General features: G+C 45.6%; 1 protein-coding gene and 1 long non-coding RNA gene across 2 annotated transcripts in view; both read left to right on the top strand.

The window, feature by feature from the left end:
• The window catches only part of LOC306714858, a 28,008-nt gene extending 25,798 nt beyond the window's left edge, over window positions 1-2,210 (top strand). Inside the window, exon 3 of the long non-coding RNA XR_013767643.1 lies at window positions 2,147-2,210. This is a non-coding gene — a long non-coding RNA (uncharacterized lncRNA). The remainder of the gene's footprint in view (window positions 1-2,146) is intronic.
• Window positions 2,211-10,226: 8,016 nt separating this feature from the next.
• The window catches only part of kdm6ba (lysine (K)-specific demethylase 6B, a), a 47,001-nt gene continuing 33,662 nt past the window's right edge, over window positions 10,227-23,565 (top strand). The window contains exon 1 of the mRNA XM_079184659.1: window positions 10,227-10,308. The gene's annotated coding sequence lies outside the window, so the exon portion shown is untranslated. The remainder of the gene's footprint in view (window positions 10,309-23,565) is intronic.

Genomic DNA, 23,565 nt, shown 5'->3' with positions numbered 1-23,565 from the left:
TTTGGTCTCTTTTTTTCCCTGTCTCTGTTCTGATTGTGTGTCTGTTTGTGTGCCTATGTGTGGGCCCTCAGGCTGTTGTCAGGCAGATCACGGGAGCTGTTGTGAGTTCGCCCGGCTGTCTGTGTCTACCTTCATGCCTCTGTTCGCTAAAAGGAGAAGGAAAGGAAGGAGATAGGGGATGGGAAGAGGGGGGGTTACAACAGAGCGATGGAGCGAGCGCATTCCTCGACATGCACAAAACGTGTCCACGGGGGGAACTGCAAGCCCAGCAAGACTCACAGACTTCCAACTTCTTAAAACGAAACTCCCCTCCCCCCCTCCTCCTTCCCCTCCTCCTCCCTCTCCTCCTCCTCTCCTTGGCCCTGGAGTGGTTTAAGCGATAATCTGTGGAGGAATTCCAATAGGCAGGAATCCAGAGATTATCCAAAGAGGAAAATGGTAGATGATGGAATACTTCAGGCTTTACCTGAAATGATTGCTTGGGTTTTAGGTTTTTTTGAGGTTTGAATTTGCAACAGCATGACCAATTTCAGTTGGCGGATAAGGTGATCAAATTTACGAAACAAGATGTCCTAGGAGCTTAAAACGCCAAACACACATCTCTGAGACATTTACACTGTAAAACGCTGGCTGTCCTGCTGTAATGAACTTCCATAATAACTTCAGACAGAAGAGGTTTTACTTTAAATACAGTGAATTCCCTGTTTTTTTCAAAGTGTTTTTGTCCTGATGACAATGGAATGTGCTCAATAATCTTATATTTCGGGAATGTGTTGTCCCACAGCCATACTCTGTTAGAATATGTCTCCAGTCGTTGAGTAATACTAGCCTGTAGTATTCAGTATCGGTATAAGTGCTCTGGTGTTTTTCACCAATCAGAGGTGATTAACTGCTGACATATTGTCAGCCAATATGTTTTATTTCCCTTTCATTTTAAAATCTTTGGGTTTTTCACGTTGGCTCTGGGCCATTGTGACATTTGTGATTTTAAATATTTCTGACAATTTTTGACGGCTGACGGATGGAGAAAATAATCAACATCTATCACTTCTGAAAGTAATCCTTCAAATCAAACTAAGACAAAAGAACGAACTCACTCTGTATGTTCTATGAACACTCATTAATGTGAGTATGAGTCATTCCCACCGTCCCTCTGGACTTGACTTGACCCCCTGCATATGGCACAAAAACCCTGGTGGTGTTGTCCGTGGCTACAAATAGACGTAGTTTGGCAGCAGCGGGGCATTTAAAATGTGGTTACACTCTCCGTGTATGGCTGTGTTGTTGTAAACACGCTGCATCTTTGGGGCTTAGCTCCTCCTGTCCTACTTAACTGCTTGATAAACAGGCTTTAGCTTTCATTATGGTGATGTTTGATATTGCGCCTCCTTACATCATGCTGGTATCTTGTTTATGTGTTTTGTCTGGCCGTGTGTTGTTTGTGTGTGCATTTGTGCGTCGCTGTCACAATTTCCCCGTGTGTGTGTGTGTGTGTGTGCTCTGGATGTCTGAGGATATAATGACAGTGAGTGTAAGTCCTGTCTGGTAGCTGTAATCACTGGGTGGTCGGCCAGTACTCAGTTCATTGGGTTCTGTTCACCTTAGTGTCTGTGTGTGTCTGTTTTCATATGTACAGGGTGGATTACATCATCTACATAGTTTCTGTGCTGTTGTCTTGTCTTTATAGTTGTATAGAAATGTAATATATATAAAAATACATTGAAGGAATTGTAGCACTCTGATACACTACAGGGCCAGACGTGTGTGGACAGCCCTGTGTCGAGGGAAGTTTTTATGACCCTGTTTACGAAGAGAAGTCCATAAAGAAACGGTCGCCTGATATCGACGCCCGACCTCACTAATGCTCTTGCGGTTGAATTGGAGCTAAATCCCGGCAGCCAGGTTCCAAAATGTTGTGGAAAGCTTTCCCAAAAGAGCGGAGGCTGTTTTATTTGCAACAGAAATCATGCCCATGGTTCTATAATGAGATGAGATGTGATACAATAGAAGTGGCTGGCTGCTTGACGACTACTTAAGCATTGCACTACTCCCTGCAATATATATGTTAGCCAATGCCACTGATAAGTGGTGTGTGTGTATGCGTGTGTGTGTTCATTCTTATATCTGCGCTATGCTTGCTTTTCAGGTACAGGCAATATCTGGCCCGCCCAGTTCCAGTCAGTACACACCCAGAGTGTGCTCAGCAAGGGGCAGGTAAGAGGAACAAGCATTTGTGTGTGTGTGTGTGCGTGTGTGTGCGCGCCTGTGTATTTCTACCCTAATAGATTATCGATGCACTTCTGGGTTGGTTGGCTACAGCAGACAGTGGAAATGGGCCTGGACTCCCCTGAGGAAACAAGATATCTCCAATACACACGTAGAAACGCACACAGCTAACACACATACAGTAGATACAAACACAGGCACGATGTGACTTCATGGGGGGGGGGGCTCTTATACGCGGGACTTTAAAGCACATTTTGCACACTCACACACACACACACACTTACTTGCAATTAGACACACCACACACCTGCTGGGTCTTTAGAGGAAGCTGAGCTCCATTCTGCCTGTATCTGAAGATGAAAGGAGGAGAAGAGGAGTGCAGAGACAGGCAGGAGGGAGAGGAGGAGGGATTAGAGGAGAGGAGGGAGAGGAGGAGGAGGAGAGATGGGGAGAGAGGTAGAGGACAAAGAGAGCAGATAAAGAGGAAGAGGAGGAGCAGATATGAAGGGTGATAGCCAACTCTGCATGCTCCCACCTCTTCTTCCTCTCTCCTTTGTGAACAGATGGGTGGAGGTATCAGATTGTGATGAAAGACAAAATGGGTACATACAAGTACATACACAACGGCAGTCACACATGCACACACACACACACACACTTTCACTCCTCCAGACAGATGCAATATTTAGCATCCCATGTCGCTCTCTGTTTCCTCATTCTCCCGCACTATCATATTTACATATGACATGATCATGTTGTGTTTGTGTGTGTGTACAATGATCATGAACTCAGGTCAGGCTGGGTCCATAGTGTCGTTACCACAGTGTAACACACAAAATCTAAATTGACACCGAGTGATGTCCTGGACAGAGAGACAAGCACAGGGAGGGAGGGAGGGAGGGAATGAGGGAGGGAGGGAGGGAGGGAGGGAGGGAGTGGCTCCAAGGAGATGATGAATCAGATGAACAGTGAAGAAAGAGATACGGCATGATGAAGAAAAAGGTGGATGAGAAGGAGAGAAAAAAAGAAGGCATCAAACTTGCGAGTCCTGTGGGTCTTTGCTTGCAGGGGAGGAGGGCAACGGAGGCATGATGTAGAATCCAAATGTCTCGGTGTCACTGGGTTCACCGGCAATCTGTGCCGATCACGCACTACAACACCCACTCCGGCTTGTGCTCGGAACTAATGACATCTCTGTCATGTGGTGTTCCATCTCTACAGCTTCACCGGGGACATTTCTGTGTCGGCAACTTCAAAAATGACACAGAAAAGGTATAACGGTCTGGCCTTTAAGAACTTCACCACCGTGACATGTTGTAAAGTAAACTGCACACAGTACACTCACTACACCTGGTGGATCCAAAGGCATCAGGTGGATGTTTGTTGGACAAAAGAAAAAATGTCTGGAAGGGAAAATCAAGAAATGTTGCACGGTTTACGAATATATATGACTATACGTACAGGAATGTAAATCCCAGAATATACAGTTGTGTATATTTCCCTCAATAAAACAGTAATGGATCAGAGATGAAGATTTGAGTTAGCTACAGCATTGGACAATGTCAAGCTCTAATTTCAGCTTGAAAAAGCTCAACTAACGTCGCTTTTTAATGTAATTCAACCGTTTCTTCATGTTGATTCCGTACCTATGGCAGCAGAATATGAAGACACTGCAGCCCGAGTCTTCAGTTTAGACTGACAGGTTGGCTGTATTCTCTACGGTTTCTAAAGCTCTTGTAATGTGGAATAATAACCTTTTAATAGAAATGTTGCATTTAGAGGACTGTTGCAGTTTGGGGGGAAAATGTATATCAAATTTTTCTAAATAAGTGCTCATTTCTCCCTTAGTGGTTCAAGAAGTAGGATGGAGGGTGAAATGTGCACAGTCTGGCCTCACACAGCTTGCAGGTGTGTACTTGTGTGTGTGTGTGCTTCTAGTCTATGTATTGTCAGCTTTCTGCCGGTCATGGTGGTCAAATGTACTGCCAGCATGGGGTCTGTGTTCCCAGTCCAACAAGTTTAGTTTAATGGAAGTTTTTTTTTCTGGCCCGACTGGCCGCTCTCTCAAATCTCGCTGTACGTACTTCCAGCTGTCAAGTGAATTTCATGCAAACTTTAAAAGTTATGCAAATGAGGTGTTTTCCATCATCAGTTTGAAGTGAATAAAAATAGGCTTCCTGAGTGTCAAAGAGTCTTTTGGTTTTGGGTTTTCTTGGATGTGATATCTTACAGCCTCTCAGAACCTCCGACCTCTTTTAACTTTACCGAACTATTAACAATTACTATTCAAGCATTGACATTTAGGGAAACGCACGTATTCGCTTTCTTTCTGAGAGTTAGATTAGAAACTCAATAGCTCTCTCATACATGAGTGAATACAAGGCTACAACCAGCAGCTGGTCACCTTAGCTTAGCATAAAGACCGCGATGAGATTCAAGCGGAAGGCAACCAGCAGAGACTTTAGGAAGTCAAGGACATAGTGTGGCACATAACCCCTTTATTAAAACAAAGCAAATAAGCATAATCTTTAAAATGTTAAACTATTCCTTTAAGGCTGAAATTACAGTTGTTTATTCACAGAGATATCTACGTTAAGAGCGTTATGGGTCACCAAAGACGTTCATCACAAACCTTTGCAACGGGTTGTATGGCCTTGGGCGTCAAGCAACCTAATTGGCTGAGCCAACTTTGTGGGAAAACAAGAAAAAACGACATTACAAACTCTCTGTAGCAGTATAACATTTTAAATAAAACAGCTACGCAATGAAGACAAGCCGGCTCCGGCCTTGGGCTGACACATTATTGGGTAGATCTAATACCGACTAAAAAGTGCTGGAAGTCAACGTTTTTGAAGGAATTGATCAAATAAGCTCCAGTCATCATCTTAATTCCAATGGATTACTCTCTCTCTCTCCACTCTCTCTCTCTCGAGTAACACTTGTGGTGTGGAGTCAACAGCAGAAGGGAAGTGGAAGAGAGGATGATACTTGATGGAGGGAGAGAATGAGGGGGGGGGGGGGCTAAACCAGTGTTAATTGAACACAGCTGTACCTCGTTAAACATTAATTGGCAATTAATCAGCTCCCTCCCTCTCCATGAATATATCTTCAATATATCTTTTAAAAGAAAGCGAGAGAGAGTGTGGGGAATAAAGTAAATTATTCACAGTAGCACAAGGAAAGCCTGTTCTCGCTCAGCCTCCCTCTCGCTCTCTACTCTTTCTCTCCTCCATCTTCTCACTCTTTCTCTCCCTCTCTGTGCTCCATTCAGCCCCATTAATCTAGTTTTCTGCCTTTATCTCCGCTTCCTTCCCCTCATCCGTCTGTACTTCATCCAGAGATGGAGAGAGAGGAGGAGTTAAAGAGAGATGTCACAACAAGGAGGAAGTGCCAGGGGGGGGGGGGGGGAGAGGTACGGAAGGAGAAGAGGCCCCGGTGCTCCTCCATGAAGGGATTCAAGAATAACCTCAGTGAACCACGTCCACACCTAAGTCAGCTTAATGTGAAGATGATGTGGAACGGCGTGCATCCATTCCAGGTTTTCAACTTTCTTTGAAGGCCCTTCGTGTTGTTGCACTCAGTTGTACAGGAAAAGTGACAGAAATAGTTGTGTAAAGATAAAGAAAAATAGAGCTTTACCACCTGACCAATCAGGTTGCTCAGGTTGTCGATTTCAGAGAGATCATATTTTCAAATGTAGCCAGCTAGTGTGAATGTATTTTAAGAGCAACCTGTGAATGCTGCTGAAGTTTAGATCCAGCGTACGTGGCCACAGGCACTTTGTGTTCTAGTGTTTGAAGACGCACTGTGTGTGTGTGTGTGTACTGTGTGTACTGTGTGTGCAGTAAGCCCAGTCTGTCCTGCAGATCCGGTGGGTCGGGCTGTTCTGCCCGGTGCTGCTGGCTCTTATATAACGGTACTGATTACAGCATAAAGGGTGACCTGCAGTGCACCCGCTGACACACATTCTTTGTTTTTCCGCCTTCCCTCGATCTGTCACTATCTCTTCATCCCCGCTCGCGCTCGTTTCCTCTCCCCCAAATCTCAGCTATTTCCATCTCGCTCAATTAAGCGCTCTCTGAAACGCTTTGTTTCCTTCCGTCTCTTTTCATTATCAATCGCTCTCTTCGCGCTCTTTATCGGTGTTACTTTGGCTGCATCCCAAAAACTCTCAGCTATTGCTCACCAACTCTCCGCTTCGACTTCTTTTCGTCCCATCTTTTTTTTGTCTGACTCTTTGTCTGAGAGAGGACTCTATCAGTCACCATCTATCTGCCCTCACCATCTAAGTCTCTCTTTACCTCCCTCTCTCTCCGTCTGGGCCCCAGCCCAAATATTACAAATGCTATTGCATACTGGCTAGGGGCCAAATCTGCAAGGCGATAAATCAATACAGTGAGAGAATTATGTAACGTGCCACCATATTGACTTCTCTCTTCCTCCTCCGCCCCTTGCTCTCCGCCATCGGCTCACCTTCATTTAACCAGATAAATCCTCAAAGTCTAATTTACAGCCTCGGCCTCTGAGGTCGGGTTTGGGGTGAAGGCATGTTCTGTACGCTGATGTGCTGGATCATACAGCTGCTCATCAAACTATTATCACCTGTTGGGAGTGATAGGAGATGATGAGAATACATCTTAATGTAAATGTGCTGGAATGTTACGAGTCCTTCGAGCTGACATTAGAAGTCGAAGGCTTGACTTTCAGAAAGACACAATCTTAGTTTAGAAGGAGATTTTTAAGGTGGTCTCTGTTTTCGCCGGGTCATTTGTTCGTAAATCAAACTGTTGGCTTGTGTATATGTAGCAGTTTGTCTGCAGTACTTAGTAATCTGCAAGGTTAGGCTGTGACTTTACGTTTAAGTTGTTGCCCAGTAACGGTTCGGTGAAGAAACATTGTTTTCTAGGTTTGAATCTGGGCACCTCTGAATCTTTGGCAACTAGCACCCGCTGAGTGTATGCTGTGCATGCAAATGCATGTTTACTATTATTACGTCAGTTCTTCTATACAGAATATTGTTTGCATGTATCTTGACAGATAGTAAATACTTAAATTTAACATTTGACCTCTAGTTGTTCTCTTTATTCAACATTCTTCTGCCACATCTCCTCCTATGAATGTACAACACTTCTGCAGTGTTTATGCCAATAAATGGTCCAAATATACCAGCAGCAGCTTGAATCTTATCTGGTTTACCTCTATAGAGGATGATAGCGTGTTAACTGGTGGACATGGACGAAGAAGCAATGAGAACATGTTTTATCATTGGATGGGTACACACCAGATGGAAACCAATGACTCACAGCATTAGATACCAACATCAACAGCAGGTTCATTCAAACTATGTGCCGAGCTCAAGGATCGTGTGACTCAACTGAATGACATCAAACGAATGAGAAGTGGTTAATCAGCTTCGATAACTTCCCCGATGGATGTGTCTCTTAAAGGTGCTTTGGAACAGAATGCATGCTGTACAGCAGGAGCTGAAGTGACATGCACCTCTTTCCAGCAGATGCATTCAACAACTGGCACATACTCCGCTATGCTGCGTTCATGGAAACCTTCAGTCTCAGTGCTCTCTGTTACCTTTTTCATTCTAGTCATGCAGTCTGGAGGCGGGGGTCCTGGTGCCCTGGCTTCTTTATGGGGGGGGGGGGGGGCAGCAGCAGTCTATAGGATTCAGTGAGTAAGCAGTAACAGTTCCTATACTTCCTCTGGTCTATGCCCTGGTCAGAGAGTGCAGTGTTTCCATGCTGTATTTTCCATACCGTCGCCCCGACCCTCTCTCCTCCCTCTCTCTCTCTCTCCTCCCTCTCTCTTTCCACCTCTGCTTTCCAACTGTACTTTTTCTCTCCTCTCTGGAATTCCATCTTCCTGCACGTGGCCGGCACTCAAGAGTGTGTGTGTGTGTGTGTGTCTGAACGTGAGATATAGGAAACATCTCCTGATGAAGGAAAGGAAACATGAAGCATGCATTTTCTAGACTGTAACATGCCAACAAGTGGGCACTACTTGTTCCACTGCCCCAGCCTGAAGCTCTGTAGAGCTCACACATGGTTTCTGGTGCTGACTGTAAACGCAGTACATTTTGTACCAACACATTTAGTGAAGGGCAATGAAAGGGATACTCGTTAGAAAACATTATAGTAGACTTTTGAATAGTTGTGGTTGTTTGTTCATTTGTCAGTACATTAGGTAATATTGATCTGGAATGCCTTTCTTTGAGAAAACAGACAAAGACACTGAACACCGTGGAAGAAGGTAAAACAGGTTCATAATGCAACACAAAAAGAACTGACTTTCATTCTCTTCAAGAACAACTTGCATCTTACTTTTGTATTTCTGATGGAGGTACAAACATAAGCAGTTGACAACTTTTAAACAAACCCCAGCACAGCTAACGGTATTTAGAAGATTAGCCAAATGATCTGTTGTAAGCATCTAGTGAACTCGCCCACGTCCTGGCTCCACTTTGACCTACCATGCTTGCAGTAGTTGTACATGTGCAGTTTTACTCTGCAATTAGGAATTATTACTGACATATTGTCTGATTGTCTGACTGCTCTGGTTTCTCGCCCAGTCCGTCATAATTGATGTCTACGACAGTCAACTTAACTTTGCAAATATGACCCAAGTTGTAATGAACTGGAATGTACACAAAAGCTAGTTTACGAAGAGGAACTGGCAGTAACACAATCATCTAATCTAATCCATTTGATTATAAACGGACAGTAGATGTAGGAAATCCAATCAAAACACTAAACGCATGCAGACAGAAGTCAGTAGATGCAGGAAAAGAGGTCCCAAGTCTTCCAGCGGTCATGTTGTACCAAAACCGGATTCTGTACCTAGAAGCCATTGTTCTGTCGAGCCACATGTTCTTACGCTACACCCTGGACGCTGTATGGCTTCACACATCTGTTGGTACGGAGATGTTGGTGCAGTAAATTCACATCTGGGCAGCAACACACACTGCAGAGTTTTATAACCCCCGATCGAAGGTTATCTGCATCTGTATATCTATCTATATAATCACCGGCGTTTGTACTGTGGGTCACAGCACATCTCCGTCAGACTTACATCACACTAATGAAGAAAAGAAATCAAGGTACAGAGTGAACACAGAGGCTCCTTCTGCTCCCCAATCCCATCTGTTTGACACACAGAGGTAGGGAGGGGAAGGATGGAGAGAGAGAGAGCGAGAGAGAGAGAGAGAGAGGAGAGGGAGGGAGGCAAGAGGGAGGGGTGGTAGACGAATGAGAACGAGGCCAGATCAGGCTGAGGGAGGGATGAGGGGGGGTGGGGGGTGGAAAGGGGGGAGGTGCTGTTTAGAGAAAGGCAGCGAGTGAAAAAAAAATCAGAGAGAGGCAGGCTGGGGGGTTGGGCTCCGAGCCTCTGCATGTGTATGTGAGAGAGAGAAAGCAGCAAGCGAATGTGTGTCGTGTCTGTGTGTGTGTGTGTGTGTTTGTGCGCGTGTGTGCGCTCGCTCTGTTCCTTTCCTTTCTTTGTTTGACTACTGAGTGAGAAAAAAAAGCTCGACAGAATATAGAGAGATAGAGAGAGGCTGAGGGAGAAAAAGCACAGACAGAGGAGGAGAAGGAGAGGATCTGAAACCAGAGTCACTTTTATTTTTTTTTTAGAGAGGGAGAGAAGAAGAAGATAGACAAAGGATTTCTATTTTGGTCTGGTTTTTTCCTTTCTATTTTTTCCCCCTTGCAGACTGTAGAATAAGAAAAGAAAATGTATAGCAACAAAAACAACAACAGCGCTGCATGCCTTTGACAACAGTGTCATATTCAAGAGCGGTGTGTGTTTTCTGTGCTGGCTCAGTGTGTGTGTGTGTGTGTGCGTGTGTGTGCTGAGGAGGTGGGGGGAGGCAGCCCGTGCGATTTAAAGGGAAAATACAAGGCACACACAAAGCTGGGAGCGCAGGCAGGCAAGGCAGCAGGAAAGGCAAGGAAAAGAAAGGTAGTGGGAATCTGCTGAGCTGGCTGCCGCTTCAACCAACAAACCTCTTTGGGATTTTACTCCACCGAGCCGACCCTGCGTCTCCCTCTCAGCCCAACCTGAGCCACGGCCACGGTAAGACAAGCTGCCTATCCACGAGCTCTCAGCTGTTTGCACCGCTACCCCTCTGCAGACAAAAGCAGGAGAAAGTTGCTGGGTGCGTGTGTGTGTGTGTGCAGATGGAGAGGAGCTAAGCTAAAGGCTGAAGCTAAGGCTAAAAGGCGTGAGGAATGCAGCACAAAGGGAGCTTGTGTGCTCCAGCTGGGGCTGTGTGTGTGTGTGAGAGTGTGTGTGTCTTTGTGGACGGGCTTGAATGTTTATGTCACGGTGCTTCCCAAACTTTTGCATGTGAAGGATGCCCCAAAATAGACGAGCACCGAGCACAGAGACTGTTTTTGGGAAAAGATTTGACAAGACGGCTGGAGGTGGAGAGAGTGAACGCTCCTATCACACTATTCCTGATATAGTGTCTGCTAGTGCTGTACCCGAAAGCAAATACTCCAAAATGAATGTGATTGTCATTTGCTGGGGAACAAAAGGAAAGTCTTAAAGGTCCCAACGTGTTAGTTTAAAAACCAGCGGTTCATGTCAGAGCCGGCCGATTTAAATACCCCTGACGGCTCCGCAGCCAGCTGGCTCACCGGCGCGGAAAGCCAAATACAAAAAGTAGTTTATTTTTACTCCTCTATCTCTTTGTCTCCATTTTTCTCACCCCTTTTCCTTCACCCTACACTAGCATGTCATTTCTTGCTCTTCCATCTTCACTCCTCGATCTTTGCTGATGTAAATGCTAGTTTGCACAAAAGGTCTCTCTCCTTCTTTCTTCTCCTCGTCTCCTTTTTCCTTTCCTTTTTCGTTGTCTCTCCTTATTATCTCTCCATTGTGAAATAGAGAGGTGACCGTATTGAACATGGGTCTTGTGACTTTGCTGCCTAAGCATTAATGGGTGACTGCCTATCTCTTCTGCACACACACACACACACACACACACAGATGCCGGCTCCCATTAGCTTCTTCCACATAGAAACACACACATTTCTGTACTACAAAGTGTGTGCCGTCCCGTTAGGTGTGTTGTGGTCTGGGGGCTTTCACCTTGTTCTTGTCAGTAGTCTGGTCTGCGGTCAGCACCCGTTTTGTAAATGTGTGTGTGTGTGTTACTGATATATAAAGAGCTAATAGGAGCCGGCGTTGTGTGTGTGTGTGTGTGTGTGTGTGTGTGTGTGCATGCTCCTCCCCGTGCAAGGGTGTGAGAAACACAACACTTGTGCCGCCGTCTGCCTAGAGCTAATATTGTTGTGTGTGGGTCCCTGTCTTAATTAAATCCCCCCGTGTTTAAACCAATACAAATATTCCTAGAATAAAAGCCTCACTAGAAAGACTAAAGTGATCTCTACTACTCCACCACACGCGCACGTGAGCCCCGGCACACACGCGCGCACATGCACACTTCCACACACAAGTCAAAATCAGTGTTACTGTTCCATTTGCCGCCCCCCCCCCACCCTTCATGTCCTCCCCGGGGACTTTCCTCCTTTCTCTCCTTTCATTAGTTCATTACCAGCGTAAGTAGAGCACCCTATACTCTCTGACATTTCTCTTTCCTTTTTTTTTCTTGTCTTTCTTTTTTTTATTCTTCCACCACTTCCTGCCCGGCTAGGATTATCCAATAGCGTGCCAGGCGCGGTTCAGCCGGGGTCCCCTGCTGTGGGCTGGAATACATCATAGCTGCTCGCTCACTACCTGACATAACCCTGCCCGATTAGGATACGCTGCATACGGGACACAGCCAGCGCTAATGCTGTGCTAATCTGTTTATACTGTGCCGCCGGTTCCCATGCTGAATGCAGAGAATGGTGTATTACAGGAGAATATGATATGATGCATTTCATCATGGTACTTTTTGATACAGTTCAAATGGAGTAGTTTATTGTCTAAATGGGCTGTACAGTTAAAATGCACAGGCAAATAATATAATCTGATAAACGACGATATTAACTGGTTGAACATAACTGATTTAGTAGGGTAGTATTGAATTATGGAAGGGAAAATCATATTATACAACGAGCAGCTGTATTGTAAGTTAGGAACTAAACTAACTAAAATAAGGTTTGTATTTGCCAAGCATTTGATACGCAGTGGTGTTCCGTGTGGGGCATGTGAATACATAAATATTTCATATTCATATCAAGAAATGACTTTTATGTGTAATTTTAAAGTATTTCTGGTAGTTTTTTTCTCTCATCTCTCCAGGTAACAGCCAAACTCACTAAATGAAATATTCCTTACGTCTCAGTAAAAAGGACGGTACAAAGCAGAAAAGATAAAAACATAATATTGGTTGATTCAGCGAGATGTAGCATAAAACAGAAGATTTATGCTTTTAGTAAGACACAAAGTAACATAGTATAATAGCATCTATAATATGGCGAGACAGATTCCATTACTTTCCATTAGACTGTTGTTTTTCCTCTGTAGGCTACAGTTTTGCACAGTCATTAGTGGGGGGGGGGGGGGGTGACCTGGCCCAGCTGCGAGTGAACGTGTGTGTTTTGCAGATGCAGATAGAATGCGGGGATTTGGCTCGTGATAACAGTTGATTCTGGAGCTGTCTGTGTAGCAACAAGCCATTTCCTGCACAGAGAGCCATTAGGACGCCACCCAAATATTCCACCCCCGTCTGTCACCCACCATGCTCCTGTGTCCCTCTGCAGATGTGCACAGACACACGGAGGGGGGGGGGGGGGGGGGGGGGGTTGTGATTGAATTTGTGTGTGCATGGGTGCTGCTCTCCTCTCTACCCCTCCTCAACCCCGGGGCAGTCCCCCCCCTCCCCCCCCTCGGCTGAAGGGGGGAGATTGTGCATTCATTGGAATGGAGGCTGAGATGGCAGGGGGGAGGAGGGGGACGGGGAGGGGGAGGGTGATTGAGTGTGCTGCCTGCTGAAGAAAAGGGGAAACAGAAAGAAGAGAGAGAGAAGAGAGGAGAGGGGGAGGGGTGGGCTGCCTTGTGTTTTAAACAAGAGGGAAAGGGGGAGGAGAGGGAGAGGAGCAGACAGGCAGGAGAGGAGGTTCAGGGGTGGAGGTGAGGGGAGGCTGGCTGACTGGCTGGCGCCGTGGCTGGGTTGTGTCTGTGCATAGACGGGCTGGAGCTGGGCTAATAACAGCTTGTGTTCAAGGAATAGCTTGAGACTCATTATATATATATATATATATATATATATACTTCTTGACTTTGCCCACAACTTTTGGTTGTGGGCATCTGCTCATAGATTTTATGTTTACGCTTTTTTCATCTGTTGAAGGTGATGCTGATGTCCCACTACTTTAGACAAAGCCCACTACATACTTGTTCCTTTTGTTTAACACATTACTACACACCACTTCCTCTGCAGCGTCATGGCTTCTTCATGTTAAAGATATCATAAAGTGGTTTGAAGTCGAGTGAGCGTCACGTGGCATCCGAGATTAAAACTTCCGACACGTATGTATATTGAGATTAGCAAGTTACTACTTCAAACAGAGTGTGTTTGAAGCAAATACTGGAGGTTGTTTATAGGTAGCAGGTGGTACCAGCTGGCCTTGTGTCGAAATATGTATTAAATACTGTATATACATTGGTGCAAGTGCTAACAGTCAACTGTTGAGAGCATACTTGCCAGAATTTGTGCCAGTTCCTTTAAGGTCCAGACTCTGTTGCTTAGCACGTTTTTCTGCACGCACACAAACAGACACACACACACGCACACACACAGCAGTAGTACTGTAAATATTTTGCTCTGAGGCTTTATCTGAGACTACACTAGTTTTATATTTAAAAGCACAGTTCGTTAAGGCACAGAGGGATAAGGCTTAGGTGGTTAATTCTATTATGCGGGGTCAAAGGGCTCAAGAAGATTAGCTTTGGCCGCTGAGCTAATATCCTGCATGGAAACGAGCCTGTGTAGGTAGCTGTATATACTTAGCATAAGACAAAGGAAGTGATAGAGACATGATGAAAGACAGAGAGGCTGGGCGGTCTGGTGGACGGTCAGACCCACGCGGTGGGCGATATGGCAACAATATTACATCATCAGAATAAAACGTAACACTTTAAAGTTTGTTTGAATATTTATCGCTTGCTTGTGGATCCACTGCACAGCACTTATTTAAAAAGCTGGCTCACCTGTTACTCCCGTTTATAACAGTGGTGAAGAATGCCAGTAGTTGAGTTGTTGTTAAAACTAAATTATGACTGGTGCGTTCACTGCATGCCAAGTGAGTCAGAGCACAGACCGACGCGGCGCTAATACTCAGCAGCAGTGCTGCGCTGCTGTATGGAGAGGAAACACTGGAGCTATAGATTTGCAACCGGTAGAATGTGCACTGTAGGGAGATGCTAACACGCTCTCTGTAAAGACATTTGAATTATTCACACTTTAATATCGTCATAACGCACAACCCCAAAGACACGCGATGCAGCCTGACTTTACCTGACCCCATTTTTTAAGTCGGTCCGGAAGTGAGTTGATGTCCGAGACATGCAGAGTGGAGATAAAGAGGTATCTGGGAGATTGAGAGAGAAATATCCATACTGAGACATTTTGAATGCACAGTCGCACACACACACACTCGCACACACACACAGGGCTATTGGTGTGCTGAGTGTGCACATGGCGTCTTTGTGTGATGGAGACAAGCTGCGGTTTGTTGATTTAAGGTAATGGCTTCCAGTTGTCTCAGTCAGGAGAGGGCTGTGTCACTACTACTGGGGATAGACGGGGGATTGGCAAGCTGAGTGAAGACAAAATCTATAACACGCACACGCACACACACACCTGAACACACACATTGTGTGTGTTATATAGGTGTCTTGTGTTGGCCTCTGTATTGAGGACCTTGTGACTGACTGAACCAGGTGTGTGTGTGTGTGTGTGTGTGTGTGCACACGAGTCTGCATGCTGATTTTTATCACACCTTGGCAAAGGTCAACAGTTGAGCTGTGTGTGTGTGTGTTTGTAGCGTCTCTTGCTTAATGTGTGTGAAGGTTTGTGAATTGTTAAAGCACGATGCAGAGTTCTTTATAGCTCTTGATTGAAGAGGAGGGAATCAGGACGAGAGGAAGAAAGAGACATGCAGAGGGGGGTTCAACGCTAGAAAGAGTGTTGAGTTTTGGAATTGAAATGTTTTTACCAGACATTCTGTCTTTGCTCGTGTTTCTGCACCAAGCACGCCTTTATTTCCCCGACAATGACCGTTGATGTGGTTCTGCTTGTATTCATTATTAACAGCTTGTAATGCATTGAAGCTTATCCTACAGTTGCACTCTGGGTAGGAGCAGCTGCTGAATGCTCAAAATGTGAACCACAGAATATAGAATGTATACTATAAGTGCACAAACACAGATTCCCATAAACACACAAACACAAACACACACACACACATGACTTTGGCCATGCCCTGTGTATTTACTGCACTCTGTAATTGTGTGAGGAACAAATGTGCAGGCTCTTTGAAGGTTTCTCTCCTTATTTGTTTATCTGTGGCGCGTCTCATAAAGTGACGTGGCGCTGCCCAGCTTGTCATTGTTTGTGATCAAGCTGGTTCTATACTCGTGTCTGCATCTGAGTTTGTGCGTGAAGCTGAGTGTATATGCCTGGGACCGCACTCCAAAGTGGATGCAGGTTAGGTTTTGCACTTGAGTGTGTGTGTGTGTGTGTGTGTGTGTGTGTGTGTGTGTGTGTGCGTGCAATCCTTGTGAATGAAAAGTTCACGTCTATCAGGGAGCTGGGTTTGCTCGCTGGTTTGTGTTTAGCTTCTGCCGTGTGTCACTGGTTTTACTTAGTGGGATAAATGTTTATTTACCCATGGGGCTGCGTATGAGGAAGTGAAATCATGTGTTCCAATTTTTATTTTGTAATAAGTCAACAAGTAACGAATTCTTTTTTGGTTGATTGCACATCCAGCAGACGCCAAGCAACATGGGTAAAACAGCAATCCACGCAGGTTAAACCCTCTGACCCCTCTGTGCTAGCTCGTTTCCCTCCCTGTTCTCCCCCTCTTCTATTCTTTTTCTACACAACTTAATAGCTTGTTTTTTTCCTGGTCTTCTCACCGTTCTTCCTCTTCTTTTCCTGCCCTTGTTTTCTCTCCTGCGTGTTACGTCGCCCTGTCTCTTTAAGCCAGTTCCACACTGAACCCTGACCCCTCTCCCTTGTGTAACTTCCATGATAACTGTGCTTGTGAGTGTGCGCATGTGTGTCCCACAATGTCTCTCGCTCCACTTCTTCTCAATACACGAGTCACGAGCCACAGCTGAGCCACGCGGGAGTTCATTTGGTAAAATACAATCCTACAAACCTCACTTTCTGTTTAATGTAATTTGCACGCTTTCTTTATGATTGTGTCTCAGCATATTCTTTTATGTGTATGTGTAGACATAATGGCACATGTGCAATTGTGTCAGTCATGCAGTTGTAGAAATGACAGGTGTGCTTTTGGTGTGTGTATAAAATAGAGTGTGAGAAATCAAAGCTGCGTCTGCCTTGGAGCGTTTTAAGAGGATATCTGTGTCTCTGCGTGAGTGTGTCTGGAGGGCAGCGGGTGCACTGTGACCTTTATGGGTGTGTGTGTGCGTGTGCGTGTGTGTGTGTGTGTGTGTGCGTGTGTGTGTGTGTGTGCCCCCAGACTGGTAACATGATCTGTCTCGAGGAGTTGAGCCCTCCATCCCTCCGCTCTCTGTCTGCACCCTGCCTCTCCTTTCCTCTCTCCTATATCTTCCCATATCCGTTCACAGCCTTCTCTTTTTTCCTGTCCCCCTTTCTTCCTCCTAACCATAAACTTGTAAATCTGTGTCACTCAAGACCGAAAGAATACATCTGTTCGAAACCTCAACCCTTGGCTTTTTGCATATTTCTCTCTCTCTCTCTCTCTCTCTCTCTCTCTCTCTCTCTCTCTCAAACACACACACACTGTGATCAGATGGCTTTGATTGCAAAGATCAGAGAGGGGAGAAGTAGATGGGTGTGTAGGTGATGTAATTGATTTTCTCGGTTTCCTTTGTTTGGCTGGTGTTAGATGTCACTCTTGCAGCTGTCTGTACTGCACTGATGCGCTGGTAACTGAGGTTAGGGTACATGTAGATTACATGTGGGGCAGGGTGATGGAGAATGTCACGAGACAGAAATCCAGTGGGAGAGTCGGCCTATCACTGATGTATTGAATTCTAAGTTTCACAGTGTGTGTGTGTGTGTGTGTTCCATCTCTTCTCTGTCAGACGGTCACCAATGCCTAATCAGTCGTCTTCTTCCTTCTGTCTTCGTTTAGCAGAAACATGAAAACGCTGACCCTAAATATATTCTTGAGGCATTAAAAGAAACAACAAGTTCACGCGTTCAAGTGGCTCTGTGCGTTGAGAATCCTTTAAGAAGCGACCGCTAAGACGTGAAACTCCTACACGCATCAGCTGTTGGCCGTAGGCCCTCATGTGTAGGTGGTTTTAATAAGTCGGGGCAGTGTTGTGGTTCTAATGAGTGTCACAGTCCTCCACCCTCCCACTGCTGCAAAATATCCTCCTGTTATAAGTTTTAGGCTCAGACCAACTCATCTGAGTCTTTTATTCAAAGCTTCCAATCAAGCTGGAGCTTTTACACAGGACTGAGCATGCACTACGATGGCAGTTTCCTGGAGCAGTGTGCGTGTGCGTGTGTGTGTGTGTGTGTGTGTGTGTGTGTGTGTGTGTGCCATATGGCGGCTGTATCAGCCCACAGTGTAAACACAGCTGGTCGCCTCCCGTGGCTGCATGGGTGAACAGCAGTCTGCCTGCAGATACAAAAAGCCCTAATAGGAGGATCACATTCACCACTAGTACATTAATGTGACTATTGGACACATTGGGATTCATGATGTTGTTTGTAAGGCACATTAGTGTCAATGCTGCAGCCCGATATCCAGACTGTTGGAGACGTTGAGAGGGTGATTATTGGGCGTCTCAGCGTCTGCTCGCCTTACTCTGCTTCAGGCAGTTGTGAAACTTCAAAATGCAGACAAAGCTTTATCTCTTGAAATAGTAAGGCGTTGTCACTATTCACACAGAATATGTGCAGGTAACATCATCTCTTACTATTCATATGGTCGGCTATATGAATAGTACATTTGATCGTTTCATTAATTTGATAAAGATATGTATCAAAGAGTAATGCTTGTGGAACCAGAGACACAAAGCAGAGAGGAGAGGGCGGGCGCTGAACATTGAACATCATAAATAAAATGTCAGAAACACTGGTGCATGCTAGCCAGTGCTCAGGGTAGCGTGAAATCTGCTCCCACCCCCTCCTTTCTTATCTTCCCTCCCTATCACACTCCCTCGCTCGCTCTTTGTGCATGTGTGTGCATGTGTGTGCATGTGTGTGCGAGCACAGGGTAATTGAGGTGTGTGACCTTGCTGTAGGCCTGGCAGGTGTGAAGGGAGGGATGGAAGAAAGCAGGGGATGAGATGAATGGGGGAGAGCGTGAAGGGAAGGAAGGAAGGAAGGATGGATGGAGGGCTCTGCTGTTACATGTTTGGCAGACTGATAGCCCGCCTGCATGCATATATATGTATGCTAATGTTTGACATTCTGGAGTGAAAAGAAATACAACTGATGTTGTGTGTGGGTGGAAGCACATTCTTCTGCTGTAAGGTCCTCTGCATGCATCGTGGAATTGAGAGAGTGTGTGTGTGTGTGTGTGTGTGTGCGTGTGCGTGTGCGTGTGCGTGAGTGGTATCAAGCAGACGGATGACATACATCATTTACTATATGCTACAATGTGTGCATCTGAATCTGTTTCTCTGTAACATTGTTGCATATAGGGTTTCTAAACACCATAGTGTACCTTCTATAAACCATTGAGTTGATGGTTATTCCCAGTCGTTTTAGTCCCGGGACAATTTTGAAGGAGCTGAGATGTTCCTTCAGCCCATTGTTGTCCATAGCGGTCTACAGACCTGGAGACTGAGGAGGGCTGCTGGTGGTCTCAGTGTGCCCACCCGTTCCATCTACAAAACATACAAACCATAGTGGAAATGAAACCAAGGGCATCAATCATCTCTTGAGAGTATGATAGTTACTCATTTGCGCTTTAAAGCGAAACAGCCGTGAAACAATCAGGAAATAACCTTTTCTCCCTTCTTCTACCGCTGGCCTTCGCAGTTCGCTTAACACGATCTCTCTCTCTTTCTCTTTGGCCTAAATTGGTCTAAATCAATACTCAAGTACTTACTTGTTTAATAAATGAAGCGGCCCATGACTTGAAGCATCAGCGCTGTGTGTGTGAGTGTGTGTGTGTGTGTGTGTGTGTTTGACCAATCAGCAACGGTCATCCTTGCAAACCCCACCCTGATAGTTCATTTTCTTTTAGAAAGTACTACCCCTCCACCAGGTCCTTTCTGGGGGGTACACTTAGACTCTGGTCCCTGCTGTTGAAATGCAATGAGTTCCTCAAAAGGTTCAGAGTCCTCGGTCGAAAAGGGGGCTCTTCAGGCATGCACCCCTTCACGTTAATCTATCTCATGTCTGAATAAGCACCCTGGTCACGTTTACGCAAAAGTCATTTCAAAGGAATTGAACTAGTCCGAACTGCATTTGTTCTGCTGTTCAATGCATGTGCACTGTGGATTTTACAAATCAGGCAGCAGAATTCGCACTCTTAAAACCGTCAAATGATGAAACTATGACAGGAGGTAGGGAGCTGGAGCTTAAAATGTGTTTTAGCGATGCAGCCCGTGAGGGAACAGGGCCGGTTTAAAAGATGTTACCGAGCTTCATCGATTTTCGGGGGGGGGGGGGGGGTTTCAGAGCTAAGGGACCCTGACTCCAAAAACCCAGTCCCTCACGTCATACGCATGTTCATATACATGTTCCACATATGTGCAGTTGGTGTGTTTGTAGGCGTGTACAGTCCGTGGACATGAGCAGTTGACAAAATGTATACCAGACAGACCCCTCGTGGACCTATGTAGCGGCGCAGATGCCGAAAAATCATTTGCGCCTCAGTCTTAAACTGGCATTTAGAACCTCTGCCTGTATATGATCTCATCTCCTTGACTTTGTTAAAGACTAGCAGCTGCGTTTTGAAACCAGGTTGACAGTAATTATAATAATTATGTTATCTAAAATGATGAATTGGTGCTACACGCGGGCTCTTTTAGCATCTGCACAGCGAGCCTACCATAAGAATAGTGTGGAACCAGCACTGAGCTCCCACACACCCACCCATCCCCCTCTTCCTCTCCTCCTCTGTCTCTGTAAACCCGCCTCCCCCCCTGTTCTCTGCACAGTAGCACAGTGCATCTGTGTCATGTCACTGGGTTCTGGCGTCCCAAAGTAACCCCCCACCCCCCCTTACCAGTGCAATCTCTCTCTATCTCCCTCTCTCCCCCTCTCTCCCTCTGTCCTTGTGTGGCTCACTGTCATCCCCGATCTCTTCATTTTCCCTTCCTCCACCTCGCTCCTCTCTATGTCATCCTCTCTTTCTCTACACTTATTGTGTGTCACTCATTTAATATCTTTCCCCCCCCGTCTCTCTCAGCCCGTCATGCAGCACAAACACAAACACACATCATTGCTCTCTCACTGTCCTTCCCCTCTCCCATGAAGCGTACACAAACATAAAACTGTCTTGGTGCATACATTAATAGATCCAAGCTCCTTAGCTGGCTGACGCATGCATAATCTATCTGCTCATACAGAACGTGAACAGTGCACTTATGAAGCTGTGTGTGTGTGTATGTGTGTGTGTGTGTGTGGGTGTTTGTGTGTGTGTGTGTGTTTGAGGCCCGAGGCTCCTCCCTCCAGAGAGAGAGACAGACAGGTGTGGACCAGATTGAGTTCCGCCTCATTTCCTCTGCCCTTTGCAGCTGGTCAAGGACACGCAAACACACACACACCACACACAGGCATATTTTGGACACATGGTTATGCACTCATGCACACACACACTTCAAATACAAGGGCAGTGACATGCATACTGTACACACTTCAAATACAGACACAATGCAAGATGTAAAAGGATCAAATGCAGCATTCGTACAAACGTGTGTGTGTGTGTGTTAAGGCTGCCTGCACTTGAATTCCAATGGAAGAGGATTACAGGAATGATTACAACAGTATAAAGTTGTTTAAATCCCCACCACTGCATGTTATATTCATACTGTATCACACACACACACACACACACACACACCGTTACAATATTTATAGCTGTCTTTGGTCATTTATATTGGACATGACAGCACTTATATTGGCCGTTCATTTTTCATGCTGGTATCAAATGTATCAACACCAGAGGAACATTATGATCATGACACACTCGTAAACACACACACACACACACACGCACACACAACACTTGCCGCTGACATCAGCAGCTCTTGTGCTGATGTTAGGGCACACTTTTATAAGACTCTGGAGAGCTGCTCATTGGCCATCAAAAGAATTCGCCCACTCCAAGCGTTTTCCCCACTTTCATTTTTTTCTTCTTCTTTTTTTTATGGCATTTAGCTGATTTATTTCAAGTGCAACAGTCGAGTGATATTGCAATCTGCGGCTCAGTGGCAGAGCAGGGTCGCCCTTCAATCGGAGGATCGGCGGTTTGATCCCCGGCTCTGTCCGTGTCGATGTGTCCGAACCCCAAATTGTTCCCCCAGGCTGTGCAGGTGGTGTATGAATGGGTGTGACTGATTCATTTAGAGTCCTGATGGGCAGGTGGCACCTCACATGGTAGCCCCTGCCCATCAGTGTATGAGTGGGTGTGAATGGGTGAATGATGACATGTAGTGTAGTGGTCTGAAGACAAGTACAAGTTCACTCATCCATTTACAACATTACAATCCCCCAATAGTAAGGAGATGTCCAATATAATAGGATGTGGTACACGGGCTACGAGATTAACAAGCATGACGTTACATTTCTTTCCAATGTGGAAGGAATGAAACCCTAGAGTATTCTGACGCTAGGTGAGATGATTTAACTTGATCTGTCTCTCGCATGTTATTCAGCTTAGTTATGGTGAGATGGAGGGTGGGAAACGTTTCTCATCCTCACCATGAAATAGATTTCTGCAGAGCTTCTCAGTTTTGCTGTGTTCTGCCTTCTGTCTCCTCGCTTGACTTAGTTTATTCTTCCTTTCTCTTTTATTGTTATGGGTTTATATAATATATATGTATATACACACACACACACACACACACACACACACACTGATTAGTGATAGGTAAGGTTGGTAGGGGCTCACTACCTCCCCACACACATTTATACACATAAACACGCGCACACACACACACTGCGTTGTCTATAGTATCTGTGTATTCTCCACATGTTTTTGAGGTCTGTTGTAGCATTATAGATGGATCTGTGTGTGTGTGTGCGTGCCCGTCTGTCCTGACGCCTACCCAGTGCAGGAAGTGTGGGGTCACAGTGTCTGGAGGGCAGCCAGAAGGCCTCCCTCCCCTTTAAATGCCCAGAAACTTTGCCTTCATGGACTATAGGCAGAGACTCATACAGACACAGAGGAGGAGGGCGGGGCTTGTTTGTATACATTATGGGGTTGTATGCTTACTTCCTGGTAAAGGTGATTGAGTGCTTGTCATATTGTGCAAGCGTGTGTGTGTGTGGTCCTGTGAAGACTGCATGAGCCACCATGTGGGGATCACGTGTGATCCAGCAGATAAAGAAGTCTTTGTGAGCAGATGCAGAAGATGCAGCTCAAGCTACACACACACACACACACACACTACTGCTCTTTCACATGCTGTTTCTCAGCTCACTGTCACTCTCAACAGACCATTGTTTAAGCCAGTGTGGCTGGTTGCTAATTAGAATTATGAAATCTGAAATCATGACGGTTTGGAGCGAACACGCACAGCGGTGTGGCTATAAAGGCCTGAGTCAGTCTTTTTGGTATGTGACGGTTAACTTAAATGGCATTGTGCAACTGGATAGTACAGTGTAGCACCTTTTCACTGGTATGTGGGCTTGGCAGGGCTTGTCTGACCACTCTCCAACTTTGTCTCACACACACACACACACACACACACACACACACACAGTGCCAGAGACAGTATGCGTGCATCCTAGGCTAATGCCTACAGCCTTAAACACACCTTCCTCATAAACTCCTCTAATTCCCTCTTCATATTGCACACTCACTCACTCACACACACACACACACACACACACGCACGCACACACACACAGGCACACACACACACAAAGGGTGAGCAAATTGCTGTTGTTATGACTGATTATCAGAGTCCCACCACTGATCACCCTCAACAAAATGATCACTTTGCTTTCTTCTTCTTCCAGTGTGGGTT

Source organism: Pholis gunnellus (assembly GCF_910591455.1).
Source record: "Pholis gunnellus genome assembly, chromosome: 23".
NCBI classification, from domain to species: Eukaryota; Metazoa; Chordata; class Actinopteri; order Perciformes; family Pholidae; genus Pholis; species Pholis gunnellus.
Note: the sequence above shows the minus strand (reverse complement) of the source record. Positions and strands in the feature narration are given on the sequence as shown.